The sequence below is a fragment of the Plectrocnemia conspersa genome, unplaced genomic scaffold (genome assembly GCF_051122295.1).
Source record: "Plectrocnemia conspersa isolate PC_06_02 unplaced genomic scaffold, ASM5112229v1 ptg000012l, whole genome shotgun sequence".
In the NCBI taxonomy this organism is placed as follows: domain Eukaryota; kingdom Metazoa; phylum Arthropoda; class Insecta; order Trichoptera; family Polycentropodidae; genus Plectrocnemia; species Plectrocnemia conspersa.
The window spans coordinates 24,430,866-24,450,000 of record NW_028277176.1 but is presented as its reverse complement, the minus strand read 5'-3'; the positions used below and the strand labels follow the sequence as shown (position 1 = coordinate 24,450,000).

The following is a 19,135-nucleotide window of genomic DNA, read 5'->3' as shown; positions in this document are numbered from 1 at the left end:
GTGCTTCACAGATTTTGGATTACAGTTAAAAAGGTTACTATTTGTTTACCTTATTTTCAAATGTCATTTAATATAATTTTTATTATTATTTTTAATTAAAAATGATTATTTTTGTCCAAGGCAGTTTCGTAATATAAGTGAATTATTAAAACACTTGAAAGATTGCATAAAATTTACATTGACAAGAAAAGCGAAGAATCAACGAAAATATCATTAACAGAAAGCTCAAACAGTGCGAAAAAAATGAAATTACTATCAAATTTCGTGAAAAAAAATCGCCCAATGAAATTGCCGCTCGACTAGCTGCTGAAGACGGTTTGCCAATTAAAACGATCACAAATAGTGCGTTCATTCGAGAATCCATCGGCTAAAAAGAATGTATAATACATTTCCGAGGGTTCAATCGGATATAAGGTAATTGATTTTAAATTTTAAGATGACAAAAATAAAGAGATCTTTAGTCAAATAAATAATCTTATGAATTTGGGTGCTTACTTTAGTCTAACAATGGACAAGTTTGTGATATGAAAGAAACTTCTATATCGAAGTTCAGTGTAAAAAAAATACAATCGTTTTCATATCAGGAAGATGTAATTCTTCTGAAATTTTTGAGAGCCGTTTGAAAGAATTCGGAATTGTGTTTAAAATTTGCATTGTGGCAACAACGTTTTATATAAATTAAAACAAAATTAATCACTTAAATATGTTAAATTGAATATATTATATTAGGTTAAGTGATGCTATACAATTTTGGTTTCAAGATATAATAAAAATCTTAGCAATAACCAAACTAAAAAGTCTATAAAATAGCGCGCAAAGATTTAGAGCTGTTTATATTATTTTTATATTAAAAATAAACATTTCATTGAAATTATTAATCTGTGTGAAAAAACAATTATAAATAATTTAAACATACATAAAAATAAGTTTATTTCGACATATATTGAAGGAATGAAGCTTAACTTCGTCAATAAAAAAACAGTAACTTGGATGATGTTTTAATACTTTTTAACAATAGTTCTTTAGCCTCTAAAGCTAGATCTGCTTAATGTTGTGTTTATATGCAAGCATAGTAAGCTTTAACTTAAACTCATAGTTAGTGAATACTTTGCCTAGGCATTGTATACTTTATCGAAATTTAACACTTTAACTGTAACATATCAACTCGAGAAGCAAGCAATTTAACGTTTTATTCATCTCAAGACGGGAAAATATTCACGCGCTCTACTGAAATATTAGATACGTTTTATAATGTATGATATTTATTAGTTATATTAGATTTTTTAGCAATAATATTTGCATAAAAGTCGGATTTTTTAAAGGTATTGTATATTAATTGCTGTTTTTTCAATACAATTTATACAACTATATATAAAAATTAAACACCTATTTTTACGTATTTATAAAGTATATTCTCATTTATAAAGAGTACAGATATTTGATTATATCGTTATATATCAGTAAACAGCGTGTAGGTTTAAGTGAATTTTTCCTCTACACGATTCTCTGACGTATTTTTGAACAATAAAAAATACACCGCAATTGACACAATAATCTGATGCATTGCATACAAGTCCAGGAAACATGAAGCGAGAAACTGAGTCAGAAAAATTTTGCGGTCTCAGGTTGTTCTTCTGAGCAGATGAGCATCCTGGCCGCACAAAAAGCGGCGCCATTTGAAGCTAATCTAAATATGTAATCTCCATTGTTTGGAGGCTCATTTAAAAGAATATCTAAACGGTGACGTCATCCGACAAAATTCTGTATCTGGGCGATCGCTACTTCGGAAATCACGCAAATACCTATTTTTTACTATTTCATTCAACATACCGACTTATGAATGGGATGTTTAAATATGAATTAAATTTAAATAACATTAGTAATCAATATTAAAAAAATCATAAATAAAATGACTTTCCTCATAAATCTTTTCACTTAATCTGTAGATATGAACTTACATGTGTTCTTATTATGACTCACTTGTTTGAGCGCACTAATACAATCGGCAAACACTTGAAGATACAGTGTGTGTCAAAATGAAAGCACAAGCGAAAATAGTCAAGTAGTGCATAATAAAGCGGCTTTAAATAGTATAAAATCGATTATTACTAATGGGTTAAAATGGACTTTTGGTTTATCGATGATCTCACGTCAATCGATGGACGAGTTGAAAATAATCGTCAAACAGTTTAAGTTACTGTTTTTAAAAGCGATTAACAAATCGCATTCGGCACGCGTGAGTTTAACGGACAATGTTATTAACGGCTGTATCGCATTATAATAAATGGCGTCTAAATAAGCAATTATTGTCGAATATTGTGGTTTTACTATGTTACGTCACGTTAACCGAACACGTAATTGTTATTTAATGTTTGATGAGTTGTTATAGATACGTTGTTTGCCAATTGAATGCAATGCTATCTTAAAAAATATTAATTAGAGGCAAAATAATAAATATTATTACAATGTAACCTTTAATTACTTTAGTAGTGTTACATTTTTATTAGGTTTAATAAATATCAAATGTTATGTTTCAAAAATATATTAATTTAAAGGTATAGTAAAAAATTTTAAAAAATTGCGAAATATTTTTAATAAATTTGTGTACGTGTTGCAGAAAATTATCCGCACCTCCTATTAGCACCTCTGCATTAAAGTTATTTGCACCTGATGACTTATCATTTTTAAGACACCTTAATGCTTTGTTATCCTCTTCCAGAGAGGGTCCATCACCACTTACTTTCTCCATCATTTAACAGGCATAGAAGTGTTCCAAACATCTATCTAAGACCTTTGGTTTTTCAGTTACGGTGTTACTAATATATTTTGTAAATCTAGACTTTAATCAAATAAAAAATATATTGTTCGGAATGAAAATAGTTTTTTTGCTCTTTGCCATTGATATATTTATGATAAAACTAACCACACAAACTTACAAAAGAAAATTATATAAATTATAATTAATTTATATCACAGTATCAATTAATATGTACGTTAATTGTTCAATAATATCGGCACTTTATATTGAAACATAATAACAATATAATGTATTTATTAATATATTTTTCAATTACAGATTTTTGCGGTTTTCCTGTAAACTCAAGAAGGAAACCTGACTGAGGTGAGTACAGCAATTATGCAGTTATTTTAAGGATGAACAATCGTTTACTTTAAAAAAATAACATTCAAATGCGGTGAACGAACTTTTTGCGTAATCGTCTACGCATTCCGTAGTAGTGATGAAGGGATATTATCCCTAATAAGGCGTTTCCTTCAATTTTTTTACATTTTTAGATATGTACTTTAAGGAAACCACAGTGAATTTTATTAGGCGACCGAAAACGACCCGATTTTTTACAATCCATTTAATGAGTGGACGGCCACAACATTCCAGTAGGATCAGACAACGATACATCTTGTTGGACATGTGTACCTGTGACAGGTCACATTCTGCTGTTTAACGTCTCTATTATTGTTGTGGTTTCTAAATATGACACGTACAATAGTGGGTGTCCCAGATCCTTGTCATCGTACGCAATCGATTGTTTTATTATGACTATGACAAATTGTTTCCTTTAATAATTATTTAATTAGAGGACGGCAAAATTGTTGAACCAGATTTAAATTTTTTAAATACAAGAATAAGATGGAGACTGTGTTATTTAGGCTCAAAATCTATTTAAAATTTTAAGTATAGTTTTTTAATAGTAAAAAATATAAATTAAAAAAAATTTTTTTTTCGTTAAGAACGCTTTAATTGTGACATTAGAGAAGAACATGGGATAAATGAGGAATGTATGCAAGGGTTGGTGGAGAAGAACTAATAGATGTCCATCGCGTACAATAGCTAATTTGCACAGTATAGTTAGCAATTTTCACTTCCTAGAAAAAAAAAAAGATTCCATTGAGCTGTTAGTGAAAGACATCAGTGATTTCGATTGAATTATAAATATATATAATAAATTTAAATATTAAGAAATATACTTATATTAATATTTTTGTTTTTGGAACTAATCAACTTAAGTTCCCATTTTTTATTATAGAGAAAATTGTTTTGTGTTTTGAAATACGAGAACGTTTATTGCGGAACAAATTATGTATGTAAATCGAAGCTTCACTGTATAGCAATATTTTTGTTTATTTAATGCCTTTATATGCCTTGTTAAAAGACTGATGTAAAATAATGGAATTATTATTATTATTCAGTCTAATGTTTTTGCACAATTTACAATTTTAGATACGGATCTGCATATATGTATATATATATATACCTGTGAGACCAAGCGCGATATAACAGCTTTAAACCGACACATAAAAAATCCACTTCATAATTTTAATAATCATCGCTGTGGGTCAATTATTTATATGTGTAGACCTTTTTATGTGTGCTAACGCCTTTTTTCCTTTTGTTCTAATTTAAACGAGCAGTTTTTACACTAACCTCGTCCTTTTTGTGATCGGCGTGCGGTCTCAGCCGTAAAGGAATTTTTTTAATACAGCGTTTCTCAAATATAATCCATCGACATCCTCTAATCTATAAAAAATGCTGCCACTGCGATTGTAGATATTTAATAAGAAATAAAATATATACAAATATTTATTGAATTTTAAAATAGAGAAATACTTGATTGACATGTCAATCAAAGTTGGGTGTGTGGTCGGCGTCGGTAAAAAAGTTTGAGGGCCTCGCCTTGTGGTTGTTTTTTGTGTTCAACAACGCTCCTTTACGGTTTCCGACTGTTAAGCTAACAAGTATGAGAATGGGTTGTGATTGTTATGATTAGGGATAAAAATATGAGATCGATGAATGAACGAACCTCTACTTCTACACACAGGCGGTGTGTTTGTTTGCGGTTTTAATGATTTGTATTTAGTAATATCCTTTTTTTGTATATCGCTCTTTATCGTCGCCGATCCTTGTTGGTTTATTGCCAGTCGTGCGAGATCAGGTAATAGACACGGTGTTCAGGTGATAATTTGATAAAATGAAAACGTTAAACGGATAACGTGTGTGCAAGAGACGGACTAGCACACAAACACATATAATGGTAATATAATACTCCTTTGGCGGCGCCTCGATATATAGTGCACTTTTTTTCATTCATTCGCTGCCAGTGGTTACCAACATTTTTTATACGCAATATGATCATTTTTGAAATATAATATTATGCGAACATTGAAGGAATAATTAAACGGTCAGTGTATTTACCGATTAGATCTTTAAATCTATTAATTGAAATGTAGACACATGCATTTAAAAAAAATATTTTATCAACATTTTTTTTGCCACAAAATATTTTTTCAATAAACAAATATTTCGATAAATCTAATAAACAAATTTTTCGATAAATCTAATAAACAAATTTTTCGATTATAATTTATAAATGGTTTTTAAAAATTAATTAGGTTGTACAAAAGCTGTAATAATAGCTTATAATTAATATAATTGAAAAACAGACTTTAGTTTGGAGTATTATAACTTATTTAACCCAGTTGTAACGTATTGAACTAATGGAAAAGACTTACAATATAAAATATCTTAACTGAAGAATGTGTGCCACACAACATATAGCAATAAATTAGTAATCCAATATTATTTCAAAATATATTTGCAAGATTTATTATGGATTTTATATATCAGCTTAACAAGTTTCTCTATTATGTATTTTCTATTATAGTCCAAACTCCAAAATCAAATAATTAATCATATATTTTTTATATTTTAGCAGTACAAGTAAATTACATTAAAAACAATAAAAGCTCTATTTCTATCTTATATTTATACTTGACTTTATATTATGCTTTTAAGTGTAAGTATCTATTTTAATAAAATTAATAAAGTAGTTTCAAATGAAACTATAAAATAGGACCAAATATTTATTTTTATTTTATATTGTAAACTTTGGTTGATTTTATTATATATTATGCTAATTAATGATAATACACAACAATATAATCTTAACTCTAATGATCTTAAATTGTGTTGAATTGCTACATAGTTGATTATGATTTTAACTAATTGGGGCATAAATAAATATATAAATGTAAAAATTATTAAAAAAAAATTTCAATAAATTTACAATACGCGTAACATATCATCTGTTTGTAAACAAATACCAGCAGATAAAGAAGTCGTTGACTATATTGACATATTGACCTGAAAGACCTGGTTTTTAATCGCAAATGACTGTTGCTGTTTTTCAATTACTATTATGTCTGGGATAACGAAATTATTGATTATTATTTCATTATAATTCTGATCGGTCGTCACAGATTATGTTTACCTGGATTTACCTAATCTCACGGATGATAATCGTAATAAATAATTAAATCGAGCTAGATTTTACATATTAGATATAGAAAACTCTATAATAATGAGCTGCTTCAATACACTGTAACATATATTATATGTAGACTATCTATTATAAAAAAATATATATATTTTTTGTAATTTTATATTATGTAAATATAAATCAATAATATCAGTTTATTTATTTTAATAAATAATGCTAAAATCAATAATTATTTATTTATTGTTAAGCTACTCTTAAACATCAATAAAAATGTGGTGATATCCTCTTGTATAATATAAAAACACAAATGTTTGATTTCTTTTGAGATTATTTAATATAACTTATTTTATAGAATGAAATTGCTTTAGATAAAACTATTTATTTGAGTACCTTATAATCAGTAAGTGGTATAAAATAATATTCTATTTACATATACACATCGATATAAATTATAATAAAGAAAATAAATTAGAAATAAAAGCAACCCTGACACCATTTCGTTATTCTCGCACACACACGCGCGATATAATGAGGATTGTTTAAAAAATGTTGAACCCGACGAGAGAAGCATTATGGAAATAAGGCACGGTAAGAAGATGCGAATGGCACTGCTCGATCACGAGCAGCAAGCCGTGGATGATCGGGGTTATGGCGTGATGCTGATCATTAATCAATCTCGCATACGTACCATGGGTGTCTAGACGCTTTGCCCCATTTATGTTGCTGGTTGGCTCGGCCAATCTCAGTCTAGGAATTCGGAAACGGACAGGGAATCACTTTTGTTGCGTTCGTTGCTCGACATGCAACCAAATCGCCAAAAACTAGCCACGTCGGCCTTTTGATGTTGATTGTTAAATGAAAGAATTCGCATTTTATTAGTGACAGCTACAAACGAATAAATACCATAAATCGTGCAGCGTGCGAAAACAGATTTGTAGTGGGTATATGATGTCAACATGTTCGATGTATGTAAAACAAGATTTTAATCTATTGTTTTAAAAAAATATTTAGTAAAACATAAACATAGAGTTCAGGGGAATTTAGTTATAAAATAATGATAAATTGTCTACAACCAAATAAATTTATTTTATATAAAATGCAACGTTAGGTTTTGTTTTAATAAAATCATTGAAATCAGCAAAAATCATGAGCAAAATAAATACAAATGATTACATTAAAAATTTGCTAACGTCAATAGAAAAAAATGCACAGTTTAAAGTATTAGATTTAAGGGCAAATTATTTTGATTTTTTTTTGTTATTACCGCTTTATAGAAATTCATGACGGATAATAAAAGATAAATACAACGATATGATTAGTTTGCTATAGTATTTAACTCATATATACGAGAAATATTTTAAGACATTGAATAAAAACGAAGGATAAATAAATATTATGAATTACATAACGAATCGTTTTAATACACAAGCTTAGTGTTTTTATAATCTTAAAAATAGTATTTATTAAAAAAAAACTATTTTATATGTATTTTTTTTATTTTTTTTATATTTTGTTAATACACTTAAAAAAGGACACTTCACTTAATAATATATTTAAATTTAAATTGTCGCTTTGTATGTTTTTTTATATTTCATTATAAAAAAAGTGGCGTAAGTTAATTTTCAGTTGCAAAAACACAATTTTAATTTGACTTGGTTGAAAATTGTTATTACTATTTATAATTGTATATGTATAAAATTTCGAAAAAGCAAAATCATTCTTTTTAAATATTGTAAAATGCGAAACCTAAAAATATCTTAAATTAAAAAAAAATAGAACTACGCCACTTTACAATATAATATCTCATTTGCAAAAAAAAAACATTTCAAAGCTTAAAGCTCATAAAGCTCATATGTCTAATTTAACTGGAAAATAATTTCGAGAATTTAAATTAGAGTCACAATTTTAGGATTAAGTTAATATTTTTTGTATATATAATTTGGACTACTGGTATATACTTGTTATTTATTTTTCAATAGATATAGTGTAGTGATTATAGTAATTTTTTGAAATGCATCTACGATTGTTTTGGGTAATATTTTTTTGTTTTAAATTAAATTATGCATTTAAAGTAAATCCTAATTAAAAACTATACTGTATTTGTAAAATAAAAAAAATTATCACGCATCTCATATTTTATGTTTTTATGAAATAAAACATAAAATATTTGTAAGCACTTCATAAATATTTACTGTAAGTTTAAAATAAATAAAATTATTATAAATAAATTAATTTCCACTTTATTTACATTAACTTATATATAGGTGTTCTATTTATTTAAAAAAAAAATACTAGTAGAAATATTATAAATACGTAATATTGTTTTAATACAGTGTAAGTTTTTTGGAAATATGTACCAAATAAAAAAAATTATTTATTTTAAAACACTTCTGCGTTACGTGCTAGAGATTACATATTTTTAAAATAACCATAATAAATTTTAGTCCTGCCAAAATAATGCCGTGAATTTTAAGCTTAATAAAAAAAACACTAAACTGCTACTAATAATGTCGTTTAAAAAAGTAGTATAAGCGTCTTAATTTTCTCTTTATAAAACGCTTACGAAAATATCAAGTGATCAAAAATATGGAGTGCAGTATTGTGTTCCAAAAAGCAGACCATGTGTAAGACTTATATGAGGTTAAAATCAAGACGCTCGTTCTTAATACAATTATTGTAACCCAATCGATCATTGAATATATTAAATAAAAAAAATCAATGTTTGAAAATTAAGGCACTGTAATTAAAACATTTTGTTTGTAAATTTACGTACATTTTTTTTAAAATCCTGAAAATAATAAAATAACTCTAAAATAAAAATACAACCGCTAAAACTCGAAAACAATATAACCAATATTATTTGAAAAATGATGAGACGTTGACAAAAAATTTGCTTACTTATAAAACGCATAAAAATAACACACACGTGATTCGTTAAATTAACAAATAAGTAATAAAGAATCAGGCAATATACGTAGTAAGCTCTCTGTTTTTTTTATACTAGTTATGTAAAAAATTGAAGAATAAGAAAACATTTTGTTGATAAAGACAACAAGTTGAAAAAAAATCCATTTCACTACATATTTACCATTATCTGAAAAACAGTAAAAATTAATCCAATTAATAAGCCCGAAAAAAAAGGATCGTCCCACTAAAAATATATTTTAATTAAATTTATATATTTTTATTAATGCGTGAAAACTTGATTTAGAATGATTAAGACTTTTTTTGGCAATGCAAAAAAAAAATGCTGCAAATAGCAACATTTAATATTTTTAATGTACTCTTTATAAAATGCTTATCGTGTCCATTGTAATAATTTTATTAGCAAGAAAGCATATATCAATATAATGAACATAAATTTAATTTATTTATAAATTTTATTTTAATACAATGGTACCTATATGATACGAAATTATTGGACACAAATATTTAATTTAATTTAATAACTTATTATTATATTAATAATATATTACATAATAGGTTAACGTATATACATATATATATTGAAGATTTAATTAATTTAAATATCAGTTTTTTACTTTATAACTACATACAGACTCGCTTTTTTATTCAATAATACCGATTTATACCAAAGCAAAAAATCTTATATTTTTTACAGTGAATGTATTTGGGTTTTATTAGTGTAATAATATTTATAACCAAAAGCATCGTTAAATGTATGCCTGCATGTCATACCAATTTAGCAAATGTGTTAGTCTGTTTAATACACCAGAGTGGTGTAGTTTTTTTAACTGCAATTAAAACCGTGTGCAATTAACAGTTCAACGATTCTCGAAGGACTAAATTACTGCTTTTTAAATCACCCGTGACATTTGCCTGTATATTATTAATAAAAATTCTATAAAACGAGTTTTTTCTATTGATAAAAAAAATCTTGATGATTGTTTTACAAATTAAGTGATTTATCGATACGTATGTATTAAATCAATTTGTTGTTTTAATGTTTCAATTACGCACGTTTATTAGTCACACAAACCGTTAGTAATGCACCAGCAATAAAAATTATTGCATCTGCTACTATTTATTTACAGTATATTTTAGTTACTATTTTTTTTATAATAATTTATTTTTATTTTATAGTTTTTTACAGTAGTTTTATCTAAATAAATAATTTTATTTTGACATAATATTATTTCTAGAGTCTTGCGAAAAAAATGCTCTAGCAGTTTAAAAATTAAACTGAGGAAAATAGTTATAATAAAGCACCACAAAACGAATGAACCAATTCGATTAATGATTTAAAATACAAATTTAAAAAAGTTTGTAACTAAGAATTATATGTGATTATTTATGATCTAATTTCAAGATATTTTAAATATAGTAAAGAATTAAATATGTATCATACAGACTAGAATGTTAAAATAAAAACTTCAAGAGAGCTAAACGCATTTAAATTAAAACCCAGAGGCATGTCCGCATGTTAATATTGCTGCATTTAATCGACTTTTTAACAATAACTCAAAGCTCCAATATTTTTCCCAGGATTAAAAAAATGTACTAAATGTACTCTTTGGTCTCTCACAACTGCTTTTCAGTTTTGTTCCGATTGCGATTGCCTCGAGAAGGATCGACCAAATGACGGACCGATTGTTCTCACATCCTGTCGTAAAAGATCAATAGTTATAAGATTGATTTTGATATTAGTATTTATCATAAAAATAATTATATTTGTATTAAAGAAAGAAATAATATTTTTCAATATATTTTCTTAATCAAATATTTTCTTTTGTTTATTTGTTTATTTGTTTATATAAACTACTAGTGTTCGTTTTGTTAACGTAAAATGTTAATTTTATTGTACTTTTTATTTTTTAACAATTTTAAAGAGTGTTTCGAGTTTCATGAATCTGTCGGTTTCATCAAACAGTTTAAGTGAGTTGAACTATATTTTTTTATAAAAAAAATCTAATTTTTAAGTATTATATAATCCTTTTGTATGTTTATATTCAATGCCGGTTGATAAAATTAGTACTAATGTTCCATAAACAAGATCTAGTTTTGCGGTTTTATGAACATTATCGAATATTGTGTTTAACATGCGGTTGAGCTTTCTCACAGTCAAATTTTCCTTCTATCGGTTCCTGTATTCGTAGAAGTGAAAATTGCTTTTTGCCTCATCTATAGACGTATAATAATTGCTTTCCATCTTTGCGGGCAGGATATTGCGGTGAATATGATCGTATGTTGAATTATAATATCTCTATGTGATCTATAGTAACAAGTGCAACGTGTAATGTTTGATAATATAAATAATAATTATTATTATATATTATGGAGGAGTATTTTCCTTAAGCAAAGGGCCTTGTCCTCTATATATAACTACGTTGTTAGCGCTATGTTATACAATATACGTAACGATGTTACATTATTGCTCAGAATTTTCCTGTGCGATGAAATATATTAAATAAAATTATACGGGATATTTAATGCAGCAAAAATAATATTTTAAATGATTGCAAAAATATCATATTTTAATTATTTTACAATATCAATTTATTGATTGTATTACATTAATACTGAAAAAATATATAAATAGATTTAAAATTCCAATCTTAAATTTTGAAAACTTCATAAGCTTAGAAACAAAGGCAGATTAAATTAATTTAGGTGTTTATGTACATTTTTTAATGCATTGTGAAATATATGTAGACCTTTCTTTGTAGAAAAAATATTTTTCCCATGATAATTTTTACATATTTGTTAATTTTTACTTTTAACGAAATGTGTTTTTGTATAGATGTTTTAAATATAAAAAATACGGTAGAAGTTGCGAATAAAATTTAGACACAGAACTATATATTTCTTTTATATCCTGTCGCTCTTTCGCAGTGCAAAATTTTTGCGTTTAAAAACGCTGTAATATTATACTTTAGAGCTCTGATAATGGGTGTTCTTGTTGCACGGGAGATAATCTGCTCATGAATCATGCAATGTTTTAATATAATATTGCAATTCAATATAAAAAAATTAAATTTCAAATTTTAACCCATTTTTAGAATTGCATCCAATAGCAAAAATATATATATAAAAAAATTCTCTCTCATTTTATATTTAATGTTACTTTATCGACAGTTTAATGGCATTAAAAATCAGTAAACTCAAAATACGTATGTATATACTTAACATTTTTTAATTTTACATATTTAATTATAAAAATTTTTAGCTCAAACATAAAATTCTATTTTTTCTGTCGATTATTTTAATATTATTTATGTTTAATTTAGCATCTTTAATTTTGTTCAATCATGCTTAAAATTATTATTTGATGACATATATTAATTTTACTGAATAGGTGAATTTTATTTTTATTTTATGCTACAAATTTAATTAAAATACGTATTGCGCAAATCAATAATTTCTTTCCGCATGTACCTTTTATAACAAAAAATTGCAATATAAGATTTTCTTTAATTTTATTTTTAAAAAACGATTTCTTTTTATTCGTCATCTACAATTTTGTTATTATTTAAATAATTTAAATTCAAAGTCATACCTATTTTTTTAATCTGATAATAATTGCTTATAGTACATCAAGAAGTTTTATTTTAAATTTATATTTTAAAATATTTTTACCAAAAATTCTATATGATTTTTTTTTTAATTCCAAATAAACAGTTAGAAATACTATTTATACTGCTAAACTTAATAAACATAACCATTTTATTGTAATAAATTGACTAAAGTGGCGCTTTTACTTATTATTATTATCATTAAAAAATGCTGCAAAATTAAATAATATTGTTTGATCTCATTCCGTTACAAATATTAGGGGGGGGGGGATTTTTGACATATTTAAAGCCTTCGTGTCTGGAATCTATAAATAACTCATTTTAATTAAAAGTCAAAATTTGAAAAATGTGTGATTGTAAAATCTATGTATATGAAATGTGTTTATTTATCAACAAGGAAATAGAAAATATTTTTACGATATCTTTTGCTCAAAATCTGTTTTATATAAAAATCATAAATCGATTGTGGTAGATTTTACTAACATTGCGCAATTATTTTAAATCTAAATTTGGGGCAAATGAGCATTTAAATGAAAATTTATAAGGGTTAAAAAAATCCGTCTCTTTCAAATGAAATCCGGCAGAGTTTATCTACGTTTTTTTAAAATAGTTTTTAATTTTTCATCTCTCATAATTTAATTTTAGTTTTCAAAAGATGTTTATAATTTATTCGCGATTGATTGTCACTTATTAAAAAAGCTGTATCGTCAGCATATATATGTAGGTAAAAGGGATATTGCTCTTATACAAGATAAATAGAAAATGAACAAATTTCTCAGAGGAATTGTACGCGGTATCGAGTGCTTATTATTTAGTGAAACAATATAGCGTCTACTTTTCAGTTATAAGCGTATTTATTGTATTAGATAATCAGGAGCATTGTATTTATATAGTTTATGAATCAATCTCATATGACATACTGTGTCAAAAGCTTTTTCTATATCAAACATTAAGAGGCCCGTACTTTTTTTCATATTAAAACTAGCGCATTGATGGGTTTTCAAGTGATTTTTGCGCAAAAAAAAATATGCATATATGTTTTTCTCTATGAATTGAAGTAGCTCAATATATCATATTTTATTTCTTAATACGCACGACTTAGCTCGATTTCAATTAATTATTATAAGGTAAATCTATAAAAACTATTTATGTGATGATCTGAATATTAATTATATAATAATCACTATTTGATGGAAATTGAAAAATAATAGCGTCTATATAAAAGTTAAACCGAAGTCTTTCAGGTATTAATCACAGACTTATACCACTCGTTTATCGTGTTGGTTAAAGTCAGCATTTGTAGCTATATAGGTATATATATCATATTAAGGCAATCTGCCTGTGTATCACAAAATATTTTTTTGCACTTTAGATTTGCCAATCTTGTATTTTTTTCATATATATAAATTGTTATTTTTAAGTAAAATATCGAAAAAAATATATAAAAATATTGATTCATTGAGAAAATATTAAAAGGTTTAAGCTTGTGATATTTTTTTCTACTTTTTAATGTTAATTGCATTAATTGGAGAAAAAAATTCGAAGGCAGTCAAAATGTATGCAGATGGTAGTTGTGTTCGGTGCGTGTTTTCAGTCAGTGTCCAAATTCGCGTGCGTCGGCCATGCTGTTTTGTGCAAAACCTTCCGTCGGCCGATACCAAAAGGATGCCCGCCCACCCAGGGGAGGTCTGGCCGTGACCGACCGAAGTTATTCCACCTCGGAGGCAATTGAGCGTTCAGAAATGCCACCGCCAAACTGTAAAAGGGGGCACCAAAAAAAGAGGGTCTCGGCTTTTTCCCTCTCGCTCGCTCCTCTCGGAGGCAAATGGCAAGTTCTGATTTACAGCCGCTCTCTGCCGAAACATCCGCCGGCCGGCCCATGCGAAAAGACGGCATGTGACGATTATTATGTGCCATCGAGAACTGTCATCGAGGCTCTCTCCGATGCGGTTCCCGTCCGGCCAACGGTAATTTCCCCCATTACCGAATTGCGGCCGATGTGACTTTTTTGCGAAGCAGCCGAAGAAAATTTCGTGCTTTTCATTTTTCGCATAGTTGCGTGGCGCGGTCGACCGTTATGCGGAGATGGCGGCTTTTGATGCGATCGCGCGCGGGGGTCCACGGCGATTTTTAATTGGCGTCGATTTACGTTTATCTGAAAGAAAGTCGAGTAAAGATTGAGTTTGAAGTTGTGCATTTTGATTTTCTTAGCTCTAGTCATTCGATGTGCTATTTCAGAACCTTGATGGTGTACAAAATATTATTTTTAATGAGCCAAAGTATATGCAAAAAATTTAAAATAATATTAATGTCATTGTAAACCGTTAAATATACAAATAAATAGATAACCATAAAAAATCTTACTGCAAAATCATTAAATAATCGCATTTATCTGTAACCCGATTTTAATAAGTATTGATATGGACATGTCTAGATGTCTAGAAATAAAATGCCTAGTTTCATAAAAAAAAATTTTTGTCTGAATCAAATCAAACCATCAGCGTAAACTTTATTTTCTGATTACTGGACAAATTGTGGAATTACAATTTTTTTAGAGATAGTAACGGTGACAATAGAGTTTTCTTGAGACGATTTTATAAGGATGAAGATGTTAGATTTTTTTAGCATATGCAAAGTAGTTTTATAAAGTTATAAAAAAAATAGATATTATTTAATGATAGAATATTTAAATGTATATTAAAAATAATAATTTCAATCTCTTCAAACGAAAATGCATTTCTACTTCAACAACGGTTTTTAACCATTACTCCAACGTCACGATGGTTGTAATGACTTTATATAAAATGATTATTGGTAATATTTTTGATTAAAAAATAATAATTTTTCCTAAAGGCTCATGATTTTATAAAAAGCTTAATCCTATGCTGACATATTATTTAAAGTCAAATTACTATTTGAAAAATGGTGGACTTTTTATGGACAAAATTAAAACCTCATAGTAAAAGCTCATTTCAAATTATTAGGATCATAAAATTTTACATATATTTTAACGTTATTTTACATAAAATTACAGTAAACAGGGTTTAAATTATTCGTTGCTAAAAATTGAGCTATATTAATTTATGATCAATTTATGAGACAATAACTTTTAAGTCTGTCCGTTGCTTTTTTGTCCACCTATTTTTTAGAAAATTTATAAGTAAATATACAGCTGAGCTTGTTAAAGCATGAGTGATATGTATCATAAATTATATAAATACGCTTGTTTAAGTTTAAGATTAGAGTATACTCACACGTCGTATAACATAATTACTATTTTTAGTCAAATGTGTGATTTTTGAGAATTCGTTGCATTTTCTTCCTTGTGTATTGCTCTTAACATCATGTGTTGCTTTCAATGGTAAAAACTCGTTTACCGAAAGCAATGTGCATTGTCTTGAATGTATCAAATAATAATTCGCGGTCATGTATTATTTTTGCGCACAATTACGGAATGTTACGAATTTCGTCATAAACACGTAACACGTGAATAAGTGTAACGACATGGGAAGTGATTCACCTATGTTATATGCCGACGATTCGCGTGGTTCGACGATGAATCAAAACAGCTCAAACGCTTCCACGTGACGGATGACAGAAAAAGTAGAATCGAAAGGTATCGTGGCAAAAACAAAATTAATACAAGACGTTTGTATTATTCAATCCGCGTTTTTGTTTACAAAGGTATTCCTACGTTCGGAATCTCTGCGATGTGTCATGTTTGTAATTCGTCACTGATTTCCGCCCACCGCGTGTACCTAATGTACCGAAGAAAAATCAGTGGGATGCTCGCGTGGGCGTCATTGAGGGTGTATTATTTTTATGAATCTGAGAATTTTCTCTTCGGAGAGGATTTTCCGTAGATTTTGCCACCATAAATTGTCGTTGAGTGTGTCGTAATAATTTTATTTTTATAAAATACATCCTACGGATTCAGTCCATTCTATACATTTTATGTATTGTTTTGGTATTATAACATTAGAATATGACAAAAAATATAAATGAATCATACGTTGTATGTTGTATACTAACCTCAGTCATGCAAATTCGATCACCGGCAAAAATAATAAATATCTCACTTACGGTGTCTCACAGAATCATTATTAAGTGGTTAAACAAGTTTTTTTGTGTTTTATTGTAAACATATTATCATTAGGACATAGTAAAAAAAGCCTTGTACAATTTAATATTATATATTAAGTCACCGCTCAGACGAAGGCTTCGCTTTGCTATGAAGCGTTCTTAAATTTATGAAAACTGTGACATACATATATTTTAGTTCAATTAAAGAATTAAATTAATTTATTTTTAAATAAATTAAAACCATCACAACTTTACATATGTTTTTTTAAGCATTATATAAATTTTATTGTAAATATAGAATCATTAAAAATTGACAATATATTAGGTTTAAACTATAGTAAAGTATGTATTTTGGGGATTGGTGTCAAAAAAATATTTTAATTAAAATGTTTTTTTATGAATGACATGCATAACATAACCTTCAATGTCCAACATATTTTTTTTTGTATTATAAGATTTATTGTAAATAAATTTAATTTTTTCTTCCATTAATTCTTCGAACAAACTAACTTGTTCTTCTTCTGAAGTTATTTAAATAGACCTGTATCATAAATGCAACATTTGGCTTCTTAATTAATACATATGTATACTCTTGTAATAGATGTTGAACATTGTACCTTAATACAGACGCTCAAGTTAATTTTTGAGGTCACGAAAAACTTTGATATTGAAATTGCAACCTTGCGCAATGTCTGTCTCCGTTATTGATGCGTCATGTCTGTCCTGGTGGAGCCGCGGAAATTTTCTAAATTCCTCTCTTCGCGAACTTTGGCACTCGCTGACCGATCGTCTGTCCTTGCAAGGACGTCGCGAAGAAGGCAGGATGGTGCAAGAATAACCAAGACGTGACGTCATCGTCGATCGCGCGACTCGCATCTATACTTTCACTCTTGTTCTACTTTCCGCTTTCCGTGTCCGGATGCTGTGTGTACGCATTTTGCTACGAACGACCGTTGTGTCATCAAATCGGGTCGATTTTTTTGCATTCATAATATACACACATGTCATTTTCGAACGTAGATTACGTTTTGTACGGTTTCATTTGGTCATCGTGACGAGGCAATTCCGCTGCGTTGCAAGTTTACGGTATTCTTCGGTAATAATGTGGTGTTGGTAATATTGCACTACTATTAAAATTTCAGGAGCATCATATAATTATTTATCGATTTTTTTATTTAATTCCTTATTAGGTTTGTATTACAATTCAGAAATACTCTTAGACGGTAAATTATACATATCGTAGAACGGTTTAATCAATTTGGTTTATAGCATTAGCAGTCTAAATAAAAAGAACATTAACGCTGCAGTAATTGCAGCAATTTATGACGTTGAACACAGCTTAATAAAACAAATATATTGCGCAGTTTCACGAATGATTTAATATACTTTATATACAAATATAATTTGAGTAACAATATACTATAATAATATCTAATTGTATAGTAAATTTAAATAAATATTTAGTAGAAAAATCATATTATGAAACACATGCTTTTAAGTCACCTTATGTGAAATTGCCAAAAAGTCACTTGCACTATTCTGATTCACATTTACAGTGACAATTAGCTCTGTTTTTTTTTCGATATAAGTATTATATATTACTGAATGTGAATTTTTTTTGTAAATTAACCTTTTATTGTATAAATTGATTGAAAAATAATAATATATTATTATTAATTAGTTTACAATATTTTAGGTAATGTAAATTAGAGCCTTTCTAACAAAATAGAAAAGATAACAGTAGACTGTTATGATATCAATATCATTATTAAAATAATTATGTATTACATTGCATACATAAATATGTTAATATATAGTATATATTTACTTATTTTATTAATGAATGCATGTTAATACACACAATAATATGTTACAAAGAATAATAAAAATATCTAGATTATTTTTTTTTATTTTTAGAAGAAAAAGCATTAAATGTTTCAAACTTTAAATCAGTACGTAGTTTAATTTTAATTATACCTACTCAAAGTATTATTATTATAATGAATTATTTTGTTATTATTATAATAAATTAATTTCAACCGATTTAAAATTTAACATTATTTGTATTTATTTAAAAAATATAAAAATTTAATACCAGCCATTGAGAAAGTTCACAAGTGCACAATATTAAATCTGAAATATGAGTGATTTTGGCAATCATAAAGTGTTTTTTTTTATTATGGCTGTGATACAATTAGGCTATAGGTAATACAGTAAATAGAAAGG

At 27.3% G+C, this 19,135-nt stretch overlaps 1 protein-coding gene across 1 annotated transcript in view; it reads left to right on the top strand.

Annotated features, from left to right (window-relative positions):
- LOC148228680 (uncharacterized) overlaps positions 1-19,135 on the top strand; it is a 68,464-nt gene that overhangs the window by 19,619 nt on the left and 29,710 nt on the right. The window contains exon 2 of the mRNA XM_088200372.1: positions 3,077-3,121. The gene's annotated coding sequence lies outside the window, so the exon portion shown is untranslated. The remainder of the gene's footprint in view (positions 1-3,076; positions 3,122-19,135) is intronic.